Genomic DNA, 6,358 nt, shown 5'->3' with positions numbered 1-6,358 from the left:
AGCCTGGGTGGGAGGGTGTCCAGTACTGAAGGACAGACGAGGCCCCCCGCACCTCGGGCCAGGCTTCTGCACCCTCAGCGCTGGCGAAGGGGATGAAGAGGCCCGGGGAGGGCAGGGGGGCTGAAAACTCAGTCTCTCTTCTTCCACCCCCGCCCTCAGCAATGACTACCTGTCCCAGGAGGGGCCCCGCCGGACGCCGGCCATAAAGCAGGTGCTGCGCTGGAAGTACACACCCATGGGACGCGATGCTGCCGGTCCACAGTGGTACACGGGCCTGACCAGCTTGGACCCCCGAGAAGCCTGGAACACGCTCCCTCAGGCGCTCTGGACAGCCCATACCTCGAGGCTTATGTCCACAAGCGCGGATGCCACACTCCCCGGGAGTGCACAGCATGCCCTCGGGTGAGTGCCCGGCCCCGCCCGCCCCGACACCAGGCCCTCCTCGAGGGGAGGGTGAGGCCCAGAGGTGCAGAGATGACCCCTGACCCCTACCCCGCAGCCTACACCCAGCGGCTCCGGGAGACGACTGCCTGGTAGACGGCATCATCCCCGCGCAGTACAGGGGCCCCCGCGCGCGGTAGGGAGCGTGCTGTGGGAAGACAGACCCATGGGACAAGGAGTACGGTGATCCTGGGCCAGGGCACGCGACCCAGGGGCTGGGGTGAGACCGCCCGGGGCCAGGAGGCGGGGCCAGCCGGTGACCCAGGTCCTGGCCCCCCAGCGATCCACAGGCACCATTCGGAGAGGAGCCGCTGTGGCGCACGTCTGACTACGTGCTATACCTGTCAGCGCCCAGCGCCCGCGCTACACCACCCAGAACTACCGGCAGTGGGCACGGAACCCTGCTGCCCCTCCACCGGCCAGCAGCCCCCGCCCGTCTACACGGCCAGGCACTGATAAAGATCGCGCTGCCCGATGTGGCTCGTCGGGACCGGCGCCTCTCCCCCAAGGCGTCTGTCCACCTCTGGGGCCGGGAGCTGGGGCCCTCAGGCAGCCAGGTGAAGGGAGCTCTGAACCAGGACCCTGGTGACCAAGCTCCAGGGCAGAGTCAGACAGACGAGCTCTCCTGCCCTCGGCCCCCCCTACGCCGGGCCCCAGGCCAAGGCACAGTCCTGGCCCCGGGTGGCCTGGGCACAGGGAGCCGCGCTCCGGCCGCCTGCTCGGCATGCTGAGCCTCACCATCGCCAGGGCCAGGGTCTGGGCCCAGCCGCTAACCCCGAGGCTGGGCTCCTGGCAGGCTCAGCAATGGCTCTGTCCTCCAGAGCTGGTGGCACCCGGGAGACCCTAGGCTGGCCGGGGCTGAGCTCGGGGCAGGCCCTGTGCCCAGGAGCCTCACATCCGGCCGTGTGGCCAGGTTTAAATAAAGTATATCATCGCGCAAAGTCACTTTGTACGTGTCTGGCATGTCTTAAGCACTCAGTATTAGCTATTTATTTTACTTTTAAGTAGCTTTTCCCCTCCTTTGGTTATCGTTGCACTGCTTTCCACCTGCTCAGCTTAGTTCATAGTCACCCAGTTCTTCGTGTTTTCTTCTCCTTGTTTTTAATTTTTTCAGATCATTTCACTTCATATTAACCTAATCCTAGAGAATGGACCAAAGGAGCAGAAGTAGTGTTCAAATAAGTTAACATCCCATTCCAGCAGCATCTCAGGTTAAGGATTTTCTGGTGAAGGGGGGGCCACTTTAAGGATGAAAGCAGCTCTTTTGCCCCTTTTTCCTATTTATACATTTCTGTCCCCCTCTAACCTTAAAAGAATAATTGTAGGAATGAGAGCACTAGGCAGTTTAACCTAACTTCTGGCTTACGGGCTCCTGAATGCACACCATGCCTTGCTAACCTGTTGATTTGTTTCCTAGATAAAAAGAAGGAAGAATGGGGCTTCCCTGGTGGCGCAGTGGTTGAGAATCTGCCTGCTAATGCAGGGGACACGGGTTCGAGCTCTGGTCTGGGAGGATCCCACATGCCGCGGAGCAACTAGGCCCGTGAGCCACAACTACTGAGCCTGCGCGTCTGGAGCCTGTGCTCCGCAACAAGAGAGGCCGTGATAGTGAGAGGCCCGTGCAACACAATGAAGACTGGCCCCCACTTGCCACAACTAGAGAAAGCCCCCGCACAGAAACGAAGACCCAACACAGCAAAAATAAATAAATAAAGTACTAAACTTCTACCCCCAACACCTTCAAAAAAAGAAGGAAGAATGAAGAATTCAGCAAGTAAAGAATGGCTATCTCTCTACCCCCAAGGCCCCTTAACAATCCTGCAGGCAGATTAGGCAGAGGAGATAACATCTGAAGAAGGAGTCAGCCAGCCTGCACGCTCTCCTGCCTCCATGATTCACTGAGATTCTTCCCCCCATTTTCCCCTTTAAACACTGTCCTGGCTGAGCAGAATCTTGGGCATTGGTGTTAGGACATGAGTCCACCTTCTCCCCAGATTGCCGCCCTTTCTGATTGAAGCACCTTTCCTTTCTATTCACACTTGCCTCTCAAATTATTGGCTTTTGAGTGGTGAGCAACTGAACCCGAGTTTGGTAACAAGGAGACCAGGCCACTTCTAATGTCCATTGTCTTTCAGAAGAACACAGATTTGTTTCTCCAATTTAAAGTGCACAGTGAGTGCAAATTCCTGTGCAGTAGTTCTGGAGTGGGTCCTGATTATGCTTTTCTAACCATCTCCCAGGGCTGTTGCTGCTGGTAGCAGGGGCCACACTTAGAATGGCAAGCAGTACACCAAGCCTGCTGCTGTTTCTGCACTCCCCTCACTCAGCAGGGAAATGAAAAAGGACTGAGGTGTCTCCCTCAGAGAAAATTCATATTCCTTTCTGGTCATTGCATCTCTGCTCATTTCCTCGGACAGTGAGTATCAGTGAGTAATATTGTCCTCTCTGGCCTCAGGGCAGCTATGTGATTTGCATCTTCCCGTGTAAACTGAGAATGGAGGCCCCCTATTCACACGTTATTAAGAATTTCAGGATGGCGACAAGGGCTGAGTCTCTCTGAGCACAGGGTCCTGTGTGGTTCCCCATGCCACATGCCCACACAGGCGGCTTACTAGGCCTTTCTACTCTAACCTTTTCTAAACAAGGCTTCCAGGAGTCTTCGGAATTGATGTCAAGGTCAGCCCTCTTAGACTTTTTAGAACCACCATCTGGCGTACGTCTTTCGTTTTTGCCTAGGTACGGTGAGTCGTCCTATTCTCTGATGGAAAATTGATAATAAAGATAATGTACACCTGTTCTGGGTATTAGGAATAAAGACATGAAAGTTTTTTCTATGCACGTATGATGAGACGATTGCTCTCGGAATATAGGGGGTAAAGGTTTAATTTAAACAGCGAGCTCACAGGTCAATGTTCATATCAACTCCAGCTGTTCTTCTGCAACCAGCCCTCTCCTGTAAGTCACTCAAGCTCATATATATGATTGCAATATATATATATATATATATAAATATATATATATATAGCAAACATATATATATGTTTGCAATGCAAACTTCTGCTAAAATATATATATATATATATTTTAGCAGAAGTTTGCATTCAGATCATAGCTACTGTTTATTGACAACCTACTGAGTCAGAACATTTAAATACAGGCAGCCACCTTACCCCAGGAAAACTGGTTCAGTAAAAAAACCATTTAAACTAAATTTATTTCCTAAGCGCACGTCAACAATTGTGTATTGAGCACCTATTAAGTGCCAGACATTCTGGTTAATGAGGATCTGTCAGTAAGTAAGTGACTGAAGAGGCAAAAATCCCCACCCTCGTGGAGCTGGCCTCCAGGGAGGAAGGATACACACAAGTTAGTATAAGTGTTACAAGGCAATAAAACAGGATACAGAGGGTCAGGAGTGAGTGGTGGGGCTGTGATTTTCAGTAAGGTGCTTGGGGGGAAACTCTCTGGGGAAGAGACATCTGAGCAGACCTGAAGAAGGTGAAGTGAGATGCTCAAGTGTCTGGGAGAAAGAAACTAAGAAGGAAAGAATAGTGCCGAGGCCTTGAGGTGGGAGTGTGCCTGGCACGGTCCAGAAGCATCGAAGACGTCCGTGCGGTGGAGAGGAGAGAACGCGGGGAGTGCAGAAGCAGCGCTCAGACTGTGTACTTCTCTGCAGGTTAAAGGGGAATCAAAATTACTTATTAAGTACTTATTAGAAAGGGATTTGAAAAAGCTTTTATCTTGAAAATTGAAGGTTGCACGTTCCTGCTAATTTTTAGAATAAACACCATCAATTTCATCTATGTGGGAGGTGTAATTCTTCTCATTAAATTGGCAGAATAGCACACTGGGCTTCCTTTGCTTCTGTGTTGGCTGTCTGTTGCTACATAACAATAACCCCCAAACTGAGTAGCTTAAAGTACTAACCTCTATGATCTCACACAGTGTCTGTGGGCAGGCGTCTAGGAGCGAACTAGCTGGGTGATTCTGACTCAGGCTCTCTCGTGGGGTTGCAGGTGTCAGTGAAAGCGGTTGCCGCCATATCAGTAAACAAAGGATGTTGCAGCCGTCGAGCCCTCACGTTCCAGCCGCCTGGATGGTGAGCCCTGAGGGACTCAGGATGGAAACAGGATGCCCGCCATCTAGCCCTCAGCCACCGCAGCCACCTTGCAGTGATGGGGAGACTTGCCCCAGAGAGCTGAGGTGGGCATCAAAGGAACAATTTCAGTGAGCCCAGATTTTGCATCTTTCCACACACCGAAAAGCTCTAACTTCCTTAACTTGAGATGTCTGGTTTTCTTTACTTAACAGTAATCTTTTGATGTTCCGACTACCTGGTCTTTGTAGCAAAAACTCCTCTATATCCTGGCTCCCCCCTTGCCTCTTTGAAACAGTCCCTCCGAGCCATCTGAGAGGCTGCGTCCCGGGCTTAGGTCCTCAGAATGTGTGCCAAGTAACAATAATTCTCAACGTTTAGTTTGTGCCTTTTGTTCAGCTGACACAGACAAGCTGTTGAAAGCAGCTGTGGTCATCTGGAGGTCTCACGGGGTCGGGGGATTCGATTTCAAGCTCACATGGCTGTTGGCAGGGGTCCTCAGAGGTCCTCAGGCTTCTGGATGAAGGCCTCCGGTCCCTACCCCCTGGGGCCCCCCAAGGGCTCCACGGGGCCTGCAAGCTGTCTTCCTCAAGAGTGAGCCATTCCAGGGGTGGGGAGAACAGGCCAGGGAAGGACCGGGGTGAGGCCACAGTGTCTCCCATGACCTAACCTTGAAGTTGCACAGCACCCTTCTGCCCTGAGTTACACAGACCAAGCCTGGTCTAGGGTGGGTGGAGGGGATGACACAGGCTGTGAACACCAGGAGCTGGACCCATTGGTGCGTCTGGGAAACAAGATCCCACAGCCTCACGTCAACACTAGCAGCGTACGCGGTCATTTGTGTGTGCGTGAGAACAATCCAGCGTTTCCACTGTTTTCACAAATGCTTCTCAACCTCTGTGGTATTCAGATCATTATTTGTTATTGTTTCTATCTTGTCATAAAGCTTCTGGGTTTTCTTCAGTTTATAATCATTTTACTTTATTTTAAAATGACTTTGCTAACGCAGCATTATTCATAATAGCCAAGACACAGAAGCAACCTAAGTGTCCATCGACAGATGAATGGATAAACAAGATGTGGTACATATATACAATGGAATATTACTCAGCCATAAAAAGGAATGAAATAATGCCATTTGCAGCAACACAGATGGACCTAGAGATTGTCATACTAAGTGAAGTAAGTCGGACAGAGAAAGACAAATACCACATGATATCACTTACATGTGGAATCTAAAATATGACACAAATGAATTTATCTACAAAAGAGAAACAGGCTCACAAATATTGAAAACAGACTTGTGGTTGCCAAGGGGGAGGGGGTGAGGGAGGGATGGATTGGGAGTTTGGGATTAACAGATACAAACTATTGTATATAGGATGGATAAATAACAAGTTCCTACTGTAGAGCACAGGGAACTATATTCAATATCCTGTAATCAACCGTCATGGAAAAGAAAAAAAATATTTATCTTGATAAAAAAGAAATATTAAAAAGAATGTATATACTTGTATAACTGAGTCACTTTCTGTACAGTAGAAATGAACCCCACATTGTAAATCAGCTAAACTCCAATTAAAAAAATAAATAAAATGACTTTGCTATGGAGTTATTTTGTTTGTTTTTATTTTTACTTTAATGAACACCCGTGCTTAAGATTTTCTAAGCATTGTTCTAAGTACTTTGCAAATATTACCTTTATTCAATCCTCATAACAAATCCTTGTAGGAAACGGGGTTGTAATTTTTCCATTGTGCACGTGGGAACCGGAGACACAGAAAAGTAGAGGTACTTGCTCAATGTTGTGTATCTGATAAC

General features: G+C 49.8%; 1 long non-coding RNA gene across 1 annotated transcript; it reads left to right on the top strand.

The window, feature by feature from the left end:
* The first annotated feature begins 186 nt into the window (after window positions 1-186).
* Window positions 187-5,510, top strand: LOC138842707 (uncharacterized). Its single transcript, XR_011377498.1, has 3 exons — window positions 187-402; window positions 1,859-3,177; window positions 4,458-5,510. It is a non-coding gene; the product is annotated as an uncharacterized lncRNA (long non-coding RNA).
* The last annotated feature ends 848 nt before the right edge of the window (window positions 5,511-6,358 follow it).

Source organism: Globicephala melas, chromosome 5, assembly GCF_963455315.2.
Source record: "Globicephala melas chromosome 5, mGloMel1.2, whole genome shotgun sequence".
Lineage (NCBI taxonomy): Eukaryota > Metazoa > Chordata > Mammalia > Artiodactyla > Delphinidae > Globicephala > Globicephala melas.
The sequence above is the reverse complement of the archived record's forward strand: the minus strand, read 5'-3'. Positions and strand labels throughout refer to the sequence as shown.